A 17449-nucleotide genomic window follows, 5' to 3' on the forward strand; every position below is an offset into this window, starting at 1 on the left:
ATAAAATATTTTGGTGTGACTAACCAAGCAAGTGAAAGATGTGCATGACAAGAACTTCAAGTCCCCGAAGAAAGCAATCTATGAAGACATTCTTAACATAAAAGAATTTCTTGGGAAATCACCATCCCTGACCTCAAACTGTATTGCAGAGTAATAGTGATAAAAAACTGTATTGTATTATTACAGAGACAGGCAGGTAGATCAGTGGAAGAGAGTTGGAGACCCAGAAATTAACCTACATACCTATGGTCATTGATCTTTGACAAAAAACATTAAACCATTCAGTGGAAAGAAGACTGCACTTTCAACAAATGTTGTTGGTTCAACTCAACTGGTGGTCTGTATGTGGAAAAATGCAAATTGATCTATTCTTATCTCTTTGTACAAAGCTAAAGTCCAAGTGGATCAAGCACCTACACATAAAACCTGATACACTGAATCTAATTGAAGAAAAAGTAAGGTAGAGCCTTTAACAGATCTGCTCAGGGTAAAATTTCCTAAACAGAAAACTAATGGCTTATGCTCTTCCATAAACAAAATGGACAGGACAAAAGGCAAGGACACTATCAATAGGGCAAAATGGCAACCCACAGATTGTGAAAAGATCACTACCAACCCTATTTCTGGGAGAGTGCTAATATCCAAAATGTAAAAAGCACTCAAGAAATTAGACTCTAGAGAGCAAAATAACCCTATGGAAAAAATGGAGTACAGAACTAAACAGAGAAATCTCAATTGAGGAATCTCTAATGGCTGAAAAGCACATAAAGAAATGCTCAACATCCTTAGTCATCAGAAAAATGAAAATCAAAATGACTCTGTAATTTCACCACACTAATCAGGATAGCAAATGCTGGCAAGGTTGTGGAGAAAGAGGAACACTTCTCCATTGCTGGTGGGAGTAGAAGCTGGTAAAAGCACGTTGGAAATCAATCTGGTGGTTTCTGGAAAAGCTGGAAATAGTTCTACCTGAAGATACCTCTACTGGGCATACACTGAAAAATGCTCCAACATATAACAAGGACACATGCTCCACTATGTTTATAGCAGCCTTATTTATTATAGCCAGAAGCAAGAAACAACCCAGATGTCCTTCAACAGAAAAATGGATACAGAAAATGTAGTACATCTACACAATGCAGTACACTAAGCTATTAAAAACAATGGCTTCATGAAATTTGCAGGCAAGTGGATGGAACTAGTAATATCCTGAGTGAGGTAACACAAACACGAAAGAACACACATGGTATGTACTCACTGATAAGAGGATATTAGCCCAAAAGCTCACAATAATCATGATACAACCCAGAGACCATATGGAGCTTTGGAGGAAGGAAGACCAGGGTGGGGATGCTTCAGTACTACATTGAGTTGGGAACAGGAAAATTATGGGAGGTGAAGGGAGGGGGCAAAGTGGGAGAGAGAGAGATTTGGGAAGAAGGAATTGGGGCAGTATCAGGTACTGGAGGAGAGAGAGAGGAATAGAGGGTCAAGATATTGAATAAAAGTATGTAGCAGGGAAGATGAGGAACTGGGGTTAGCCACTGGAGGATGCCAGATGCCAGAGAAGTAAGAGGCTCCCAGGACCCAGTGGGGATGATTTTAGCAGAAAAGGGGAGATAGAACCCATAGAGACCAGTAGATAGGTATGGTCCCAGTGAAGAGATAGGGCCACACACCCATCTCAAATTTTTTAAGCCAGAAGTTGTTCCTTTCCAAAGAAGATCAGGGACAAAAAATGGAGCAGAGACTAAAGGAAGGGCTTCTGGGGACTGCCTTACCTGGGGATCCATCCTGTTTGCAGACACCAAATTCACTGTTGCTATTGTCAAGAGATGCTTGCTAAAAGAACCTGGTATGCCTGCTTCTTGGGAGGTTCAGTCATCAATGGTCCAAGGCAGATTTGCATGCTTGGAACTAACCATCAGACTGAGGTCAGGGACCCTGGCCTGGGAGCTGGTGGAAGGAGTGGAAGAACTAAGTAGACTGTAGTCCCGGACTGGAAGAAATAAGGTAGATTACAGCCCCATAGGAAGAACAACATCACCTGGCTAGACCATCCCGGGGCCTAGACCACCAACCAAGGAGTATACAAGGAGGGAACCATGGCTCCAGATACATATTTAACTGAGAATGCCCTTGTCTAAGATCAATATGAGGGGAATCTTTGGTCCTGTGGAGTCTTGACGCCCCAGTGTACGGGGATGTTCCAGGGTGGGGCAAAAGAGGATGGGTGGTCAGGGGAATACCCTCATAGAGGCAAAGGGGAGGGATGAGGGGAAGTTTGTGATAGGGAGGGGTAACTGGGAAGTGGGATATCATTTGAGATATGAACAATGATTAATTTAAAAACTATACAATCATTTGATTGTGGGTTTCCAGGGAAATATAAAACAAAAATATCCAAAACTTCTAAAGGAAACAAATGTGTTTTCAGCATTAAAAATTTTAGAAACTTCATATATTTGTTGAAACCATACTTTTTATGGAGGAAAATTAATGTACTACAAATTGAAGATATCATTAAAACCTTTTAGTCTTAAACTTGTACATAAATTTGCAAACTGAATTCAAAATGTCATCATCAGTTGTGGTGTCATGTTACCTGTAAATAAACTGTTTATTCAAATAGTCACCATAAAATGTAACTAAATATTACTAACAGCATCCCTAGAAACCAAGACTGAAGTTGTCCTAAAAGGAAAGAGAGGTTCCTTGAGACATATCTGACCACATACATGGGTCCAGGGACTACGTCACAGAACCTGTGTGATCCTACAACTGAGACTGTAAAATTATCAAAGACTATCAAAGTAGAACATATGGAATTAGGAATTAATGTAAGTAAAAATGAGACAGCTGGAGAAAGGTCTAATAATGAAGGAAAGGAGCTCCTAACAGCGACATATTTTTTGGATTCCTCACTATGAACCTAAGTTCATAACTGATCACTGATTAAATCATTTATCATAGATTATTCTATGAAATAATCCTTCTCCCAGCATTACTTATCCTAACTAAAAGATTTGAGAGGTTTGGTAATATAAATCAAATGTATGTTGATGATTGAGTCTAAGTGATGAATCCCAGACCATATTTATGTCATCCTACTTGGAAAGGCCAACAATTGATGAGATATATTCATTTCATATGTGACGAAGATGAGTTGCCCACACTTAATCCTACACTGTGGAGAAAGTGTCAGGCAGATCTCCATGAGCTTGAGATCAGACTGGTCTACAGAGTAGATTCTAGGACATGCAGGCAACACTTAGAAATCCTTCCCACCCCCTTCGCCCCCAAAAGATAACCATACAAAATGAGAGAAAGAAAGGAAGGAAAAAAAGGAAGTTAGGATGGGAGGGAGGGAGAGAAATGAAGAAACAAAGAAACAAAGCCCTACTATGCTAACACAGTTCTGGCTTTGTTGTTAGTCAATCTTAGGACCAAATCCAAGATAATAAGGAGAAGCCTGTCTAATAACATGCTTTGAAAAATAATATAGCAAGCTGTATATACAGTTAGGATGAAGGATTAAGGTCAACAACTTTCAACATTTGATAGCCACTTGTATGCCCTTTGCTAAAATATTAGCCACTCTATTAAAAAGTAGGAAGTAAAGTAGTATTTCCAGATATGTTTATCCAACCCTGAAATTTAAGCTGTGCATGAGATCATCAAAGAATTCATAGGAAATATATTTCTTCAGATAAATATCAAAATAAGCAACACAATTAGAATATAACAGTTAGAGAATACTACAAACTAAAGATACCACTTTAGAGAAGAGAACGTTCTTTGGTTATTAGTATAACCATACACCATCTTCATTATTATTATTATTATTATTATTATTATTATTATTATTATTACTGTTACAACTACTACTACTACTACTACTATTTAATTCTTCACTTTACATCTCACTCACTGACCCTCCTAGTCACACCTTCCTACAATCCTTCACCCATGCTCCCTCTCCTTCTCCTCTGAATATGTGGGACCTCCCTGGGTACCCCCCACTCCAGTATATCAAGTCTCTGTGGGCTAGGTGCATCCCCTCTCATGCACAACAGCTTTTGGGATGGCCACAGGAACCAGGTGAAGAACAAGCCACACATTTGCTAATATGCCGTGCACCACCTTTCTATAGAAAATATTGTGTTACTACCTGATACAACTATCAGGCAGAAGCTTATTGAAAGGAGACACAAATAAATATCAGTGAAGTTATCAGGAAGCAATCAAAATAACTTAATTAGACTGCTACTTGCCAAAAATGACAAAAGTTCAGGGTAGAGTATGACACCTATGTAACAAAATCTATTAAAATATTTAAATGCTTGATTCATAAAGACATTAAATATAAAATCTTAACACATTAATGGTTAAAACAGAAAACCTACTCATTATCTTATTAAAAGAAAAACCACCATTCAGAAACATTGCCAGCTTTTCTTTCTGAACTATATAATGAACAGTTGAGAAGATAAGTTTAATTTCACATTACTATTTTAATTAACTAGAAATGGTTGAAAATACAACAATGTACAGTCCTTATTTGTGTCCATACACAGCCCGTGCCTAACATTATTCCCAAAAATAAAAGCAAACATTACATGTCTCTAAACTACATTGTACAATAGTACCTATAAAATCATATTTCCACAGCTCTGACATCAGCATAATCAAGCTCAAAATCTTTCACTATGGAGGGAAAGTGCATGTCAGATTTAGATGCAGACAGACCTATGATTTAAGGTCAACAACTTTGAATATTTGACAGCCATTCTTGTGGGATACTGTAAATATGGACAGTTAGGACCTAGCTTGTGAGTTTCTGAGGGAAAACCTACTCTGTAATGATAATGTAATAATATAAGTTATTCATTTTATATTTGGGCAAGAACTTGATTTCAATCTGTACATGCTCTGAAACCCCCAAGTGATGATAATTTAAATATAATGAACTATTGTGTTTGATGGAAGAAAGGTGTGTGGAAGCTTAAAGCGTCAGGCAAGAAGAATGTAGACGCCCACATAGCTGTAACCTTTGGTTAGAGAGACTGATTTCATTAAAAAGAAGACTCATAGTCAGTGCTGGTACAACAAGATTTTACCAAATATCAGTACATATAACTCTATACAACTGTGATCAACTTGAAGTTGAACTTGGCACTTTTCATGTGATAATGGCTGTGAAGGCATGAAAAAATGGAGAACTGAGAGGATTTTTGAGAGAAGCTGAGGCAAGACACCATATGGCAGGGTTGCAATCCCTACAAAAAGGGCCCATCAGACCATTGCACGAAGCTTTGATGGTGAAGCCTGATTTTCAGTTGAAAGAGCAGGATATCAGAGATGTTAGGACCATGGGAAATCCACCAAGGAGCATAGTACAGCTAGCCTAGGAGAGGATCTGTGCATGTTGCTGGTGGTAGAGCTGAAGGAGTGGGACTATCTATACCATATGGAGCTCATATGCTGGGCAGGAAACTACAGGATTTGTTTGCCCTGCTTGATTTTGGCTTTACTTTGGTCAAATGATTCATTCTTTTGCCCCAATTCTTCTATTTTGAAATAAAAATGTTTATACACTGTACTGTAATTTGAATATTTGAAATTTGGTTTCTATTTTGTATGACCTTCAACTGAGAGACTTGGGACATGTTGAAACTGTTGACAACTATAATCTTTCTATGTTGGACCTAATCTGTTTTATAAGATAACCATTCGCCTATAAGGAAAGGAGGCAGAAATCTATAGCTTTAAAGTGATATTTCAAAGTCAAAATGATAAGGGATAGATAGACCTGTGATTGTTGTCAGCTTGACAGACCTAGAATCATTAGGAATATGGAATTCTGCCTATGGGAGATTATCTTGATTTCATTAATTGCGGTAAGAAGACTTTGTATGTGTGGGTGTCACCATTTCCTGACTAATGTTCTAGACTACATAAATGTGAAAAATAAGTTGAGTAGAGACAGTCATTCACAACTCTCTCTTCTTGCCTGTGGGTGTGATGTGACCAATTGGCCTAAGCACCTGCTGTTCTCATCATCCTGAAATGATAGTGAATGCCTAGTTTATAGTTATCCTTTCTTTTGTTGTTTTCCTCAGAGTAATTTTATCACAGCAAAATGAACAAAATAAAGATGGATTTTCTCTTCTCCTGTTAAAGTTATCTCAGAAAGTAATTTGATATGAGCATTAATGGTACAAAGATTATGTGGCTACAAATAAAATGACCATGCATTTTTATAATATTTTACTGATGATTATGCTGCCTTAGCTACAGAGACTGATTTACAAGTGGAGTCCTATGCATCTTGAGTACTATAACTGGAAATTTCATGGGTAAAAAAAACACTACTTTTTAGCTAATGACCTTGAAATAACATTATTTACTAATGTTTGATCATGCCCGTGATTGATGGTAATATGATGCTTCAGTATTAAAATATGTAAAATGTTCTGAATTATATATGAGGTATACTAGTAAAACATGAACCTTTAATGTGGAAAGAAGATTGAGGACAAAGTCAAAGTTTATCAGAATCCTTAAGGAGATTAATGAGGAGAGAGAGAATAGATGATAAGATTCATACACATGAGCGATGAGCTTATGTTCTTCTATTGGTAAAGATCAGCCACATTTAAATACTATCAGATTTAGGAGAAAAAGATTAGGTGATTGATGCTAACACTATAAACAGAAAGCTGGTGTCCTTTTTGTATCTCCTGCTCTATTTCTAGGGCAAGAGTGTTCTCATATAGAACCAGATGGATTATTGGTCTAGCTGTCTATGACAGCTGCTCTCATGCTAACAGGATACACTTATAGCTTTAAAAGTATAACATGAGCCATAAACTCTCTAGAGAAAGCTTCAAAGAAAAATTCAAATTACAATTTTTGCTCAGCCATGAGTCTTCCTATCAATCACACTTCTCCATTCTTTTGCTATTTATGAAGCTGCGAAAAGTGGCCATATGTGCCTCCACATTAGGACACAAATTAAGTAATAAAGCTCCTTGCGAGTTAGTAATGTCCCCAAAACTATTAAACTAAAACTATGAAAATAATATCTACACCAAATAGAAACTGACAGTGGTACTCTGTGTTTAGGACACATTAGAGTTAATTTGGGATACTGGTTGAAAAGACACCTTCTTAGGCTTTGTCTTTAGAAAACTCCAAATCTATTAAGAATGTGTTAAATCCTATAATTTCATGCTTTGTTAAGTACCACAGATAAGTTTATCACATGCAGTTCCAAGGACATGATTCCTGTAAACACTAACAAGCTAAGACATCTTGAAAAGAGGTAAAGGTTAAAAAAAAATCCCTGCCTTTCCAAAATCCAACAGTTCATTGAATGTGGAGACTGCAGTTGGTGACTGCAGGGATCTTTCATTCCTAAGATTGAAGCTCTTTGGTGCAGGGAGGTAGGTACTCTGCAGGCTGTGGAAAGAGAAACCAGGACACCAACTCTTGACCTATAATTTGTCCTGTCTACAAAATGTGTTGGAGTCATGGTGGTGCAAAACTTGTAGGTGTGGCTAACCAATGTCTGATATAACTGCCTCTATGAGGGGTATTCCCTGCCTGACACTGCTTAGATGGCTAGGAATCAGGGACTAGATAACCAAGAGACCTAGTATAGAACCATCCAGTAATGATCTAAAACAAAAGTAGCAAACACAAGCAAAGAAATGATTCCTAATAATCTTCTGCTATATGCATAGATCAATGCTGGGTACAGTAATCATCAGAGAGACTTCCTAAAGCAGATAGGAGCAAGTGCAGAGACCTAAAGCCAGACATTATTGGGAGACAGAGTCTAAATTTTAGGACTTTTTTGGGTTTCTCCCTTCTGAGTTGGGGAATCCCAAGGAAGAGGAGGTGGAAAGACAGTTGGAGCCAGATGGAACGGAGGTTACCAGGAGAGCAGGACCCCCTGAATCAAATAAGCATGGCTCACAGGGACTCAGAGAGACTAAAGCAGCAAGCACTAGGAATGCATGATGAGTCTGGACCAGGTCCTCTGTCTAAATGTTGTAGCTGATATCTTTGTGTTTTCTGGGACTCCTAACTATGTCTCTAACCCCTTTACACACTCCTCGTACCTTTTCCTCCTGTTGAATTGCCTTGTCTAACTTTGACTTGTCTAACTGTACCTTTTGTTGTTGTTATGTTTTGGTAATTTTCTTTTGGAGTCCTGCTATATTCTAAAATGAAACAGAGAGGGAGTGGATCTGGGGAACAAGGAGGTAGGGAAGAGCTCGGAGGAGTAAAGGAAGGGGAAATTTTGGTCTGGATATTCTATGAGAAAAGAAATTATTTTTAAATAAAATCGACTCAGTTCCTCATCAGAAGATTTAGAAAATAAATGTTCACACATGTAACCTTTTGTATCATTCAATAATTGTTTTGTATCAACAAAATTTCTAAACAGCAAAATTTAGTTACAATCATTGAAAGACATCCCAGAGGGAAAGAAATGCACAAACACACACACACACACACACACACACACACACACACACACACTTATACACAAAGATATCCAAATCTTTGTTATAGTTTTATGGTTTGTTTTCCTTGTTTATTTCTGGTTTATTTGAATTCCTGTTTTATTTCATTTCATTTAATTTTATTTTTTCCTAAAACTGAACATAGTTTTTATCTCTTTTAACAGTTACATGTAATAACACTGTCTTTTGCTGGAACGACAAAAACTGTAGCAAAGAGAACTTAGAGTGAGGCTACTTACTTTTCCAGGCAGGAACCTGGGACAACTTGCAACACAGTTGGTTGATATTTACTCAAAATGCACTGATTTCTTGATAGGGCCATTACATATACTAAATAAGGATCTTCGGGAGGGTGCTTATTTATATTCTATAATTTCAGTTTTAGATTTTTATCTAAATCTAAACACGATGCTCTAAATTGTCACATGGAGGTCAATCCTTTTCTTTAAGTACTATGCAGAGAAAAATACATGATACCTTCCATTTCCACAATGTTTCTTAAAATATTTTCTTCCTTCTAAAGGAACAAAAGAAACCTGTGCAATGAAGCAGAAGGTGAGGGCAGCACTTGCTTTGAGCCTAAAGGCTTAACAAGTTGGGGCTTCTGAGAGTGTTCAGTCGGTCAATGCATTTGATGTACAAGCTTGAACTGCATTCACATTTTCAAAGTCTATATAAGACCAGAATGCAGTAGCATAAACTCCAATAATTCCACCAAGTCCACCAGGGGGATGACTGATGAGATGGAGAAGCCTACTTAATCAGTAGCAGAGAGCTTGTCCCAAAAGATGGCAAAGGCAGAAACACATGCACAATGACACTTCCCACCCAAGTGCTCACATGCAATGAAAAACTCACTCTTACATCTTCCCCTGCCCCCAACACATATACACTTATTAACAAATAAGTCACACAAATGGTTAAAAAAAATCAAGGCCATCAAGCCAAAGAAAAAGCTAAATAAATCAATAAGTTATCAAATAAACCAAATGTGTAAGAGTGATTTTGTAGGATTGAAAATATTTACTATTACTTGTTGTAGATATTTTGTTAACTTTATTTTTGTGCTCCTGAACAAAAGAAGATATTACTTGTCTTAGCTACTGTGGTGGTTTGAATAGGCTTCCATAGGCACTCAGAGACTGAACCACCAACCAAAGAGCATATACCAGTTGGACCTAGGCCCTCCACACATATGTAGCAGATGTGCATCTGGGTCTTCATATGAGTTCCCTGACAACTGGAGTGGGTCTGTTCCTAAAACTGTTGTCTGTTTGTTGAATCTGTACCCTAACTTAACTGGCTTGCCTGGCCTCACTGGGAGAGGATTCTCCTAGTCCTGCAAAGACTTGATGTGCCACAGTTGGGAGATGGGGTAGAGGGATTCCATTCTCTCATAGAATAAGGGGATGGGGACGGGAAAGGCACTGTGTTTGGGGCAGAGCAGGAGGCAAGGACAGCAATCAGGATGTAAAGAGAATAAAGAAATAAATTAATGGAAAGGAAAACAAAGAAAGAAAAATGGCTCCTATAGACTCAACTATTTGAATGCTTAGACACCACGATGTAGAGCTATTTAAAAAGAATGAAGAGTTCAGGAGCTGTGGTTTTGTGGGAAGAAATGTGTCATAGCAGACTGGGTTTGAAGTTTCCAAGGCCCATGTCAGGGCAAATGTCACTCTCTCTGCTTGAGGACTGGGATGCAGCTCTCATCTATTTCTCCAGTTTCACACTTGCCTTTGAAACTGCAAGCAAGCCCTCACTTAAATGGTTTCTTTTGTAAGACTTGCCTTAGCTATGATGTCTCTTCACAGCAATGAAACAGTGACTAAGATAGGTACTGTGTTTTCTGCAATCCCTGAAGTTTTGTATTAGGAACAATCCTCACGATCTCCTGGTTGCTTGTCCTGCTGTATGCACTCTGCAGAATGGGATTCCATTCCATAGCAATTTAAAAGCATGATTAGCATCCAAACCCGATAGGTTGTTCCATTTCTGGGGTAAATATGTTTCTGCCTGAAGGGTAGACTAATCATGCTCTTCAAATCTAATCAGATCAATTATCTTGTAATAAAGCAAGCTAAACTTATGTTTTCCTAGACTGAAATTAGAGCGGGAGTGCCATGAAGTGTATGCTTTCCCTAATCACTTTTCAAATTAACTAAGTCATGTACTAAAATATAAATAAGAGGGAGTGATAGAGAAAGAAAAAAAGAGCTGAATTATACCCAAGATTTTTGCTATATTGAAAATAAAAATAGAGATACCAAACACTATGTGTTCAAAGGTTGTATTTTACTATTATTATTATATTTTGGACAGAAAAGTTTTATCTGAACAATATGCTTTTGAAGTACCATGACCAAGAAGCCAACTGTTTGATTTTTCTCTTAAGTACTTGTTATGACACTTGCTCACAGAAACAGAATTTGTCATATGGCTCTTTCACTACTGCAGTGTCACTATTGTCTTCATTAGACAAGAACAGCTTGTGTAAAACCTACACATGGCAGGGATCTTTTGAAGGCTGTTTGTTAAAAAGGGGATAGGTTTTCAGACCAAAGAGAAGTGAAAAGGCTGTACAGAAACTCCAGAGTAGCCATCTGGGAGAAGTTATTGGAGTCAGGGCCCAGTTAGTCATGGTTTTAGAAAAAAGACTGATGACAGAGTAATATGTTGGCAATTTCTAAAATGCTTCAAAGGGAAAATAATAAAGGCTACTTAATCATGAAAGAAGTAGACACTGAAGGGCAGAACTGCTGAGATGTGAAAGTTAAGTCATTTAATGCCTTTTAAGAATGAAGTATGGCATTTTTGACATGCTTGGCAATAAATATATATCTGAGGCAGTAAAACAAAGCTTATGAAATGAGCATACAATTTTCTATAATGGAAAAGAGTCACAACCAACAATAGTGTATATAAGTGTACATCTCAAGAACTAAACTAGAAGTCTTCTTTAAACCAAAGGAAAGCCACAGTTAGCTCAATAGTAGAAATACATGAGTTATGAGAAAAAAATCTATAAGAAAAAGTCAATAACTGATTCTCAGGAATAAAAATTAGTAACAATTTTGTACAACCTATAAAGAGAAAAACAGAAGGAAAAGTCACTGGTACCAGGATCAAGAGCTTCTGCAATACATTTCTTGTGTATAACATTGTGTTATCTAAATTTAAATGCTCTTCTAAGAACTCAAATGTAGAATGTCAATGAGAAGGGAACCTGGGCAAGAACAGAAATGAACTCAGTTTCATCTTGTTTTAGAAGATGACATAAACTTTTCTCCAAGTAACAGAATGTGCTAATACATGACTTTAGGTATTGATGTCCTAATTTAAGCATTACTAAATAAAATTAATAAGGGATTAGCATGTCATGAACAGGTAGGATATATGAGTACTAAATTTAAAGGGAATCTTAAAGAGGTTGGCACTTGATATTTTAATTTGTGTAGTTTAGCACATTAACAGATGGAAAATGATATAATCCTTCTAATGGTTGTTCGGGTAGCATTCAATGGCATTTAATATTATAGACTGAGATTCAAAGGCATTTGTTTAACTGAAAGAAAGAAAATATATGTAAATATCATAATATACAGTATACACCATGTTAAATTTGTAAAATTCATAAGATACAATGTGACAGATTGGCTTGTTATGAAAAATTTCACTGGTTTAGACAGCAGGGATAAAAATCTAGAACATAGATAAAAATTAGAAGTGAAATAATGAAGTGATATACATTCAGTGACATGAAACATTAAAAACTTTAATTCTTATCTACTGACTGTGCATGTGTACATACATGTGTAACTGGACATACAAATATGGAAGTCAAAGAACAATTTGTAGAATGCATTTCTCTCTTTCAATCCTGTGTAGCATGGGTTTGTCAAGTTTAACAAGTGTTGAGCATTGTCATGAGCCCAGTAAACCTTTTCTTTTTGAAAGTTTGCTATTTATTTTTATTGAGAGAAGTTCTTTTTTCTTCTTCTTTTTTTTTTTTTTTCGGAGCTGGGGACTGAACCCAGGGCCTTGCGCTTGCTAGGCAAGCGCTCTACCACTGAGCTAAATCCCCAACCCCATTGAGAGAAGTTCTTAATGTGTACTAGGACAGCCTTGATCACATGGTCTTCTTGTGTCACCTTTTTATATGAAATATTTTGATCATTTTCTTTCCTCTTCTCCCACTCCTCCAACATACTTAATCCTTTTTACCTACCGAACTCCATGTTCTCTCTGTCTCAACCTCTCTTCCTCTTAAAAAAGACAAATAATAACAACAAAACAGTAAACAAAAGTGAAGCAACCAACCAAAATAAGCACACAAACAATAATGTGTTTTGTGTTATTTTTTATTAGCATACGTGTGTATGTGCATATGCAACATATGTGTGGGCACCCATGGGGGTCAAAAGAGGATACTAGATTCCCTGGGCATAGAGTTACCTGGCACTGAGACCAACTTGACCTGGTTGTAGAAATCTGAACTGGGGTCTTGTAGAAGAGCATCAAGTGTTCTTACCTGCTGAGCTATTTTCATAGCCTGACATTTAATTTTTAATAGAAAATGAAGAAAAATGGTCTTTATGTTCATTGGGTATTCTTGTGTGGGGGCAATTAACTGTTCATGGAAGGTTGATCTTGATGTTTAAGATTTTTAAATGTCTACAATGAGACATAAAAGAGTATGTCTTAATATAAATAAAGTATCTTAAACAAAACAAATAAATACAGTATCCAGAAAAGAAAATATTAATAAATTAGATTACATTAAATTTTCTGTTGGCAAGTTGGTGATTCAGGGAAATATTTTAATGTATTTAACCATAACAGAAATTATATCTTCAACATATTAAGGGCTCCTATGATTAATTTTAAAAGATGGGTAATTGAATACAGTAAAATAGACAAAGAACTTGAATAGGTTGCTTTTCAGAGTGACTAAACTAATGACAAAAGTATATGTAAATAGCCACTAAACACCATTAGTCATCTGGAGGCTAAAACTCAAGACTTACTGAGAGGGGAGCAAGATGAATTAAAGTAAGTAAAACTGAGGTTACTAATTCTTTTTTCCTGGACAGAAGGCTCACACTTTTTTTCAGAATCAAGAAACAGAACACACAAACATCAGGTTTAGCAAAAGATACTGCAAGTGCCATACCGAATTACCCTGTTCACATGCACTGAAAAAGGAGGCAAACCTAGTTTGGGGACCATTTAAAACAAGAAAGTGAATAAATCAGTAAAGAAAAAAACAAAAACTATTGAAAGAATGTGAACTTCATGTTCTATTTTATCTTGGTAAATTTTGTTTCAGTATGTTCACTTTGAAGCTTATCAAGATCTATAGTCACACTTTATACTTTGCAATTTAAACATAAACGTTTAATTTTATTATATCGCTTCTGTTAAAAACAGATAAACTAGAATATTTCTTTTTCTTAACATAATACTTTATACATGAAACAGTTTCTCTTGCATTGCTCATTAACTTGTTTGGGTTTGGTGAGCAGGGATAAACTTATATACAACAAGCTGTCCATGTATGTCAATTTATGTCTGGGTTATGCTTCTCATGACTTGAACGTTTTGTGTTTCATGATTAAAAGAAAAAAATGATTAAAACTTTAAATGCTGGTTGATCCACTCCTTGATGTAGTTTTAACTCCTTTCAAGAAAGCAATTTCAATTGGCCTTTGGAGCCCTTCATCTGTAGCTAGGAGCCTAGGTCCGCTGGGGAAGCTCCCCGGGGGACTGGCTAAATGTTTACACTAGCAGATCCTAAAGATGCCAGGAGCTTCACAGCTTCTATGGTAATGGAACTGATGGCTGTTTCTTTTAGAAAAATCTTTGACTGTGATTATTGTACTCAACAGGTGACAAGGTGCTTCTCTTAAAACCACAGGTAGAAAAGGTAAAAAATGGTGTTTGATCTAAATATTAAAAATATGTGTAGTCACTTCATTTTTTTGTTTCTGATTAGTTTTAGATGTATAATGTGCTCTACATGTCTTAGTTATAGTTTACTGGCTTTAAATTATTGGGTATGGTTAAAAATTTGTAACATTGGTAACAGAAAGTTGGCTTAAAAGTGGACTCATTCTGGACAACCCGTGGCATGAACCAACCCAGGGCAACAATTCTAAATTGGAATAATATTTTAATATAATTCTTATCCTAGAAACCAGACTTATAAAAGAATTTAGGTCAATGTCTTTGTTGAAGAATTAGAGCCCGCACCATCATTCGTTCATATGCAAGAATTGGCAGTCAAACTTTAAAGCATGAGGAATGGACTTGGTGTTTTGGAGAAACTGGTTTTGGGAGAATAGATGGTTTGTCGGAGGTTGAGTTTAGCTTTCCAAAGTTATGGTTGTGCTCTGGTGTTACAAGGGAACCTTAAAGACTGTAGTTAAAGATTGCCAGTGTTAGATTGGCTACAGTTTACAGTTTGATCACACACAGGCTTAAGATTCTAACTCACACATATTTGTAATTAGGAAAAAGTCAAACAGGTGGAGATTGTTACAAGATTTCCGAAAGGTTGATGAGGCTCTGGAACTTATAAGAGCATTACAGCCTGTTTGCTCATTCCAACTTGTATTTCAAGAAATACATGTAGAATTATTATAGATTTAAAATATTGTTTTTATGCTCTTTCTTTACATCCTGATGATTTTGAAAGATTTTCATTTAGTGAGCTTGCTTATAATTTTGGAGAGCCCATGAACTGATACCATTGGAAAGTTTTGCCTTGAGGAATCACTCTTGGCCCTACATTATGTAAAATTCTTTTTGTCACTGCTTCAATACAAGACAATCTTTCAGTGTATATTATTCATTATATAGACATTTTAATTTTACTACAAGCCTTTACTCTTACAACATGCTTTAAATTTTGGGGAGTAACTCCTGCTCCAGAAAAGATTCAATATTTCTTTTCAATATTTGAGACATTAGTCAATTAAGAAAAGAAAAAATTTTCTAAAATTTGTGCCATGTGTGTTGTCACCCCCTTTCTTTTGGTTCAGAATGGGACAAGGGCAGTGTCAAGGGAGGATATTCTCAATTGTCTTACAGATTCTATCCTACCAACCAGTTGCTGGGAACAGGAGCTGCATCAATTGTCCGAGTTCCTGGTGTGATCCCCATACCTCTGGATGAAGACTGACTCCCAGTGGTACTCTACAGGCATAAAAGAGACTTTGGCATTACTGCGACAGTCATTGCTACCTTCGCCATTTCAGCCACCACTGCTGCTGCAGTGGCCGCTGTGGCCATATCTCAATTGGCAGTTGTCATTGGGACTATGGATACGTTGTCTGGAGAAATCGCCATGGCATTGACTGTGCAGAATAACATTAATATTCAGATTCAGTTGGTCATTCGTAATTTCAACCAACAAACTGCTCTCAATTGGACTTTCTCTGGAAAATCCATGTCATATGTTCTACCTTTTAGCATTCTATATGTGTAACCCCTGTTAAGGTCCTTAATAGCAGCAAGGCTGTTGGGGATTTAAATGCTTATCTTGATTGCTGGCTCTTAGCAGCTGCCTCTGGGCTGTTTTGAAGTACCAACAGATCCAGTCTCAGGCTGAAACCAAACAGGTTTGGTTTTCATTGGCTGGGAATAAGTCATCAGCCCAAACTAGGCTCAGTTTGTACAAGTAGTTAGCCAAAGACAGGAAACCTTCTGGGACCATACTTGCCTAAAACAGAAACCTTGAAACTGGCAGGGTTTTCAGAGACAGGAAAGAGTTTTGGAACCCCAGATTGATCCTAAGACAGGCACTACTTAAAAAAATAAAAGAGGGAGAATTTTTAGGCCCTACCTTGGGGTGTTTCCCTTCCCCCTCACTGAGCCTTTTAGCCTGCTATAGCAAGAAGTTGTTTACACCCTTGGCAACTGCTCTTGGCCCCTGATTTGGGGCTGGGACTTTCCATGGCATCCTTCCTCCCCACTGAGCCTTCCTGCTTGTTGTTGTTAAGAAGTTGTTTATGCCCCTGATTGGGCCCGGAACTTTCCACCACACAGACTTTTACTGTTTTCCTGGTTGGAGATTTTCACCTGCCTTGTTTTTCCACTGTTTTTCCTCAGGTATATAAGGAGATCTCAGTAAAGCCTTGGTGGCACTCTCTGAAAACGGGTGATCTGTGTACGTGTTTTCTTTCAATCCGGCAGACCTATGCCCGATATTCACACACTGGTGGCACAGGTGCCGTCAGTATATCCTTATCTTATTTATGATCTTCTATATGGATGTCTATATACACTGCACCAATGTAAACTATGTGTGACATCACCCTATACTACTGTTGATTTCTTCAGCAAGAGCAAAGATCTATTTAACTTCTCAAGTAACATTCTCTGTTTCTGTTTCTGTCTCTCTCTCATACACACAGAGGGGGAGGGAGGGAGGGGAAAGGAAGAGAGAGAGAGAGAGAGAGAGAGAGAGAGAGAGAGAGAATCTATTATTCTACTTTGTTAACATTCGGTGGAAATACCTAACATTTCCTTTATTTTTTAAGAATCCTGGTTCTGAATGTATTTTTGAGCACTACCAACAAGAATTTCAGTCAGATGCAGCAAGATAAAGAGATTCCTTAAGGAGCAATGAGACTAAAAGATATAATTAAACGGGGACAGTATTTTAAAAAGCAGTGATGATGGGAAGTAAACAAGTACGAAGTAACAAAAGAAAACCAATATAACATTGTATAGTTGGCATTTAAAGAACTAATGAAGAAATGTTTGAAGTCATGTGGCAGGAAATTGAGCTCAGATTCTGGAAACAGAAAGACTTAAAGTGAAGCAAGGATACACTGAGTTTCTGAATTTCCTTGCCATCCAAGAAATCAGTACTATCCTCTGGCTCTTCCTTTAAGAGTCAAAATAAG

The 17449-nt window shown here is 37.1% G+C and overlaps 1 long non-coding RNA gene across 1 annotated transcript in view; it reads left to right on the top strand.

Annotated features, from left to right (window-relative positions):
* Positions 1-15974, top strand: part of LOC120103454 (uncharacterized) — a 41794-nt gene extending 25820 nt beyond the window's left edge. The window contains exon 4 of the long non-coding RNA XR_005505621.2: positions 15630-15974. This is a non-coding gene — a long non-coding RNA (uncharacterized LOC120103454). The remainder of the gene's footprint in view (positions 1-15629) is intronic.
* The last annotated feature ends 1475 nt before the right edge of the window (positions 15975-17449 follow it).

Source organism: Rattus norvegicus, chromosome 6 (genome assembly GCF_036323735.1).
Source record: "Rattus norvegicus strain BN/NHsdMcwi chromosome 6, GRCr8, whole genome shotgun sequence".
Taxonomy (NCBI): domain Eukaryota; kingdom Metazoa; phylum Chordata; class Mammalia; order Rodentia; family Muridae; genus Rattus; species Rattus norvegicus.